Source organism: Chenopodium album, chromosome 16 (assembly GCF_948465745.1).
Source record: "Chenopodium album chromosome 16, dcCheAlbu1.1, whole genome shotgun sequence".
Classification (NCBI taxonomy): Eukaryota; Viridiplantae; Streptophyta; class Magnoliopsida; order Caryophyllales; family Amaranthaceae; genus Chenopodium; species Chenopodium album.
In genome coordinates, this window is record NC_137849.1 from 36,012,553 (window position 1) to 36,018,414 (window position 5,862).

General features: G+C 40.3%; 1 non-coding gene across 1 annotated transcript; it reads left to right on the forward strand.

Annotated features, from left to right (window-relative positions):
* The first annotated feature begins 4,568 nt into the window (after nt 1-4,568).
* LOC145587185 (small nucleolar RNA R71) lies at nt 4,569-4,675 on the forward strand. Its single transcript, XR_014101209.1, has one exon. It is a non-coding gene; the product is annotated as a small nucleolar RNA R71 (small nucleolar RNA).
* Nucleotides 4,676-5,862: the final 1,187 nt, after the last annotated feature.

The following is a 5,862-nucleotide window of genomic DNA, read 5'->3' on the forward strand; positions in this document are numbered from 1 at the left end:
AGGATCATCTTGTCGTGCCATCTCTTGGTTTTCTCCTTGTAGACTCGTGCACTATCATAGGCCATCAACCTAAACTCATCGAGTTGGTTAAGTTGAAGTAACCTCTTTTCTCCCGCTAGCTTAGCATCCAAATTGAGCTCCTTAATAGCCCAATATGCCTTGTATTTTAATTCCACCGGAAGATGAAATGCTTTACCGTACACAAGTCTATAGGGGGTAGTACCTATTGGGGTCTTAAATGCAATCTGTATTCCCAAAGGGTGTCATCCAACTTATCGCTCCAATCTTTCCTTGATTTGGCTACCACCTTCTCTAATATGACCTTGATTTCCCTGTTGGAAACTTCAACTTGGCCACTAGTTTGGGGATGATAGGCTAGACCTATCCTATGGTATACACCATACTTCTTGAGAAGGGTGTCTAACTTTCGCTCATGAAAGTGAGATCCTCCATCACTGATTATAGCTCTAGGTACTCCAAATCGTGGAAAGATGGTCTTCTTGAAAAGTCTATGGACCACCTTGGCATCATTGGTAGGAGTGGCAATGACCTCAACCCACTTGGATACATAGTCGACGGCGACAAGTATATAACGATTCCCATTTGAAGAAGGGAACGGTCCCATGTAATCAACACCCCAAACATCAAAAATTTCTACTTCCAAAATCCCGGTTTGAGGCATCTCATGTCGCCGCGAAATGTTGCCAGTCCTCTGGCAAGAGTCACAAGCCTACACAAAAGTGTTAGCATCCTTGAACATGGTGGGCCAATAGAAACCTGACTCATTAATCTTGGCCACCGTTTTGGTAGGGCCATGATGTCCACCATAAGGTGAAGTGTGGCAACTAGTAACAATGTCGTGGACTTCCCTTTTGGGAACACACCTGCGAAATAATCCATCTGCACACTCACGAAACAAAAAAGGATCATCTCAAAAATAATGTTTAACATCATAAAGGAATTTCTTTTTCTGTTGGTAGGATACGTTAGGGGGTAGAGTACCACCCACTAAATAATTAGCAAAATCGGCATACCATGGGTGCTGCTCTTCAAATCTGCATACAAGTGATAAATCAGGGAAAGAGTCATCTATAGGAAGAGAATACTTACCCTCATTATACCTGATACGTGACAAGTGATCTGCCACAACGTTCTCTGCACCTTTTTTGTCTTTTATTTCAACATCAAAGTCCTAGAGTAAGAGAACCCAACGGAGTAGCCTAGGCTTTGATTCTGCCTTGGCTATCAGATACTTCAGAGTTGCATGGTCAGTAAAAACAATAACTTTAGAACCAACTAGATATGATCTAAATTTTTCTAAAGCGTAAATCGCAGCAAGAAACTCCTTCTCCATGGTGGCATAGTTAACTTAGGCTTCGTCCAAAGTTGTACTTGCATAATAAATAGCATGCAAAACCTTGTTCTTTCTCTGTCCGAGCACGGCTCCTAGTGCAAATTCACTTGCATCACACATAATCTCGAAAGGAAGATTCCAATCGGGTGCACATATGATGGGTGCCGATATCAAAGCCTGCTTTATCATGTTAAAAGCCTCAAGACACTCGTCAGTAAAAACAAAAGGGGCATCCTTGAGTAAGAGCCGAGTTAGTGGTTTAGCAATTTTAGAAAAATCTTTGATAAAACGATGATAAAACCCCGCATGACCTAAGAAACTTCTAACTCCCTTAACATTAATTGGAGGAGGTAATTGCTCAATCACAGAAACCTTAGCTTTATCTACCTGTATACCCTTATCAGATACAATATGACCAAGAACTACTCCCTCTGTCACCATAAAGTGACATATCTCCCAATTTAAACCAAATTGCATTCTTCACATCTTTTCAAAATTTTAGTGAGATTTGCTAAGCATGCATCAAATGAAGAACCAAACACACTAAAATCATCCATAAAGACTTCCATAATAGACTCTATGAAATCAGAAAAAATGCTTATCATGCAACGTTGAAAGGTAGCGGGGACATTACATAAACCAAAGGGCATCCTACGATATGCAAAAATACCATAAAGGCATGTAAATGTGGTCTTTTCTTGATCTTTAGGGTGAATCGGAATTTGGAAAAATCCCGAATACCCATCCAAATAGTAAAAGAATTTATGATTAGCTAACCTTTCAAGCGTTTGATCAATAAAGAGAAGGGGCAAGTGGTCCTTTTTAGTGGCGATATTTAGTCTACGATAATCAATGCACATACGCCACCCTATAACAGTTCTAGTGGGAATTAATTCATTTTTCTCATTTTTAATCACAGTCATCCCACCCTTTTTAGGAACCACCTGTACAGGACTTACCCACTTAGAGTCAGAAATAGGATAGATAATACCTGCATCAAGTAATTTCATCACCTCTTTCTTAACTACTTGATGCATATTAGGATTCAACCTCCTCTGGGGTTGAATGCAGGGCTTATAATTGTCCTCTAGATGTATCCTGTGCATACAAAAAATCAGGACTAATACCCTTGAGATCATCAATACTGTACCCTATTGCCCTTTTGTGGGTTCTAAGAACCTCTAGAATTTAGGAAGTTTGAGGGTCATCAAGTGCAGTACTAATGATCACAGGGTACAATTCCTGCTCATCAAGAAAAACATATTTTAAATGAGAAAGGAAAGGTTTTAGTTCAGCTTTCTTCACCTCTGCAGGTTTTGATTCCTGAACCAATTTTACTACCTTCTTACTCTCTTTAGGATCGAGTTCTTCTATGGCAAGAGCTTTCTCAATGGCATCCACCTCTTTGTTCCAAATACTCGCATCACCTACAGACAAATCTCTACAAAGTATTTCTTCCAAGGGATCCCTTGCCAGAACCTGTGGTAAGATTTCTTCACAGATATCATCCATTATATCAATTACACCAATCAAACAACAATTTTCCTTTAGCATAGGTCCTTTCAAAACCTTCCCTAAATTAAAAGTGATATTATCATTTCCAACAGAAAGGGTTAGTTTACCATTTTTAACATCAATTATGGCTCCTGCAGTATGGAGGAAAGGCCTACCTAATATAATGGGAATTTCTGTATCCTCAGCCATGTCTAAAACAACAAAATCAACAGGGATAAAAAATTTACCAACTATAACAGGAACATCCTCTAAAATACCTAAGGGGTATTTAACAGAACGATCTGCCACTTGCAGAGTAATATTAGTAACTTTTAAATCACCCATATTAAGTTTAGAACATATAGACGATGGCATAAAACTAACAGAAGCACCCAAATCACACAATGATTTATCAATGAAGACATTACCAATATGACAAGGGATAGAAAAACTACCAGGATCCTTTAACTTAGGAGGGGATTTATTTTGCAATAAAGCACTACATTGCTCTGTAAAAGCTACAGTTTCTACCTCATTAAAGGCCCTTTTCCTAGTTAGAATATCTTTCATAAATTTAGCATATGCAGGAACCTGTGTAATAAGCTCTGTAAAGGGAACTGTTGCCTGCAAAATATTCACAACCTCCAAAAACTTACCAAACTGCTTATCCAATTTAGTTTTCAATCAACGATTTGGGAATGGTAGTTTAATAACTGGTTTTTGTGCTTCTCTACTCTTCTCCTGAGTAGCATCCTTCCCTGAAGTTGTACCCTGCAATGTAGTATCAGAAATGTTAGTTTTACCCTGGAGCGCTGCAGGAACATCAGGTATAACAGAATCAGGATTAGCAATTTTAATTAAATCAGATTCATCCTCTTTGGGCATGGGGGGCCCATCGTAGTGTGAACCGCTTCTCAAGGTAATTGTATTTTCATGATCCGTAGATGGTATTCCTTGCGATGGAAGAACTCCTTGCTGGCGAGTTTGTAGAGTAGAAGATAATTGGGCGATTTGGGTATCCATGACTTTATTATGGGCTATAATTGAGTCAATCTATGTATCTCAACTCTCCGTATGCTTTTACATATTAGTTAACATCGCTCTAATTTCTGACAATGCAGGGTCTGAAGATAGAGTAGGGGTTTGTGCTGGGGCTTTTTGGTTAGAGTGGGGATGGTAATATTTCTGCTGTGAAGGGGGTGCTTGTTGTGGTTGTTGTGGAGGTAAAGGATTTTGAACATTGGTACTCCGATAGGATAGGTATGGATGGTTCCGGAGGCCAGGATTATAGGTGTTGGAGTATGGGTTATTTTGCCTATAGGTTTGGAAGGCATTAACCTGCTCTATAGAACTCCTGCAATCTTGCTCCCAATGTCCTACAATACCACAATTTTCACAAAAAGCTTCATTAGAATTATTAAAAACAGCAGAAACATTAGCAACAGAAGTAGGAATAGCAGTACTAAGACTATCTAGTTTCTGGCAAATAGATGTAAGTTAGGCTTGCAAAAAGGATACTGAATCAACGTGGTGTTTGCCTTTGTTCGCAAATCCTTTAGAATTCCCATATTGGGAATTATGTATTGCCATATCTTCAATAACTTGACCTGCATCATCAACATTAAGATTCATAAATCTACCACTAGCCGTGGAGTCTAGAATCGTCCTGGATGTATTTCCTAATTCGTTGTAAAAGGCTTGAATCAACTGCCACTGTGCTAGATTATGATGGGGACACTCCCTCTGCAGATCTTTGAATCTCTCCCAAGCTTCATATAGCGCTTCATCTGGCTCCTGGGAAAAATTCTGAATTGCACTTCTCAATCTGGCTCCTGGGAAAAATTCAAAGCAAGAGTTTCCCAGTTAGTAATACCTAGTGTAGTTCTATTCAAACCATTAAACCACAGTTTAGCTTTTCCACATAATGAAAAGGGAAAAAGAATCTCCCTGATCTGGTCCTGCGTAACCCCATTCTACCTAATAGTATTGCAGTACTGACAGAAATCTGCAATGTGAAGATTTGGGTCTTCACCCTTGGCTCCACCGAACTGCTTCCTTTCTATCATAGTTATGAATTGGGGCTTGATCTCGAACTGGACTCCCTCGAGATCTGGAGTAGGAAAAAGGTGTGGAAAATCCGTCAGGGACAGTTGCGAGTAATTGATGAGCTTCTTAGGTGTTGTTGTTTTGGGTGTTTTTGTCCCTCGGGAGAGTTACGTCACAAAGACTAGTCCGGCTGGAGTTGTACCTGCAAAAACACGGAGACTCCGGGTGGTGGAGCTCCGCCTTCGAAGATCAAGTTAGTAACTTGAAGAGAATAAAGAGTACGTAAATTTAGGTGGGGATCTGCTTGGATTCCAAGCTCAGGTGTTTCTCTGATGAGAGAGAAAGTAGGTGTAATAAATGATTGAATGTGTCCCCAAAATGGGGAAATATCTCCCTATTTATAGGGTCATTGGTAGGTGTGACCCTATCTAGGTCACTTGACCTAGATTTTAGTGGGCTGCGCCGAATTACGGCGGTTTCTTGGGATTTGGGCCCTTAAAGGCCACCATTTCAGAATCTATCTGAAGGAGCCACGTGTCAGATGGCTAGGGGACCACTTGGGTCAGCCTGGTCTTGACACGTGGCCTTCTCTTATTAGGACACCTGTCTAGGGTAATTTTTACCCTAAACATTTGCCCCTCAGAGGGGTCACGTGGGACCTTTGACACGTGTCCACCTATCATAGGTGAACAGTAACAACGGCTAGTAAAATTTAAAATTCAAACGGGATGCCCCCGTTTTCACCTTCTATAAATAGAAGTTTACCCCCCCCCCCCCCTTTCTCTCACTTCATTTTCATTTGACTTTCTAGAGAGAGAAAGAGAGATTTTTTTACAGAGATTCTCTTACTCCGTCTGCATCAAATTCTCAAAATTTCTGTGTGTTAACCTTGCAACACCCGGTCACTGTCTGTAGCAGTTTCCAGAGTTTCCAAAGTTAAACGCAATGTAACCGCCTGTACCATTTTT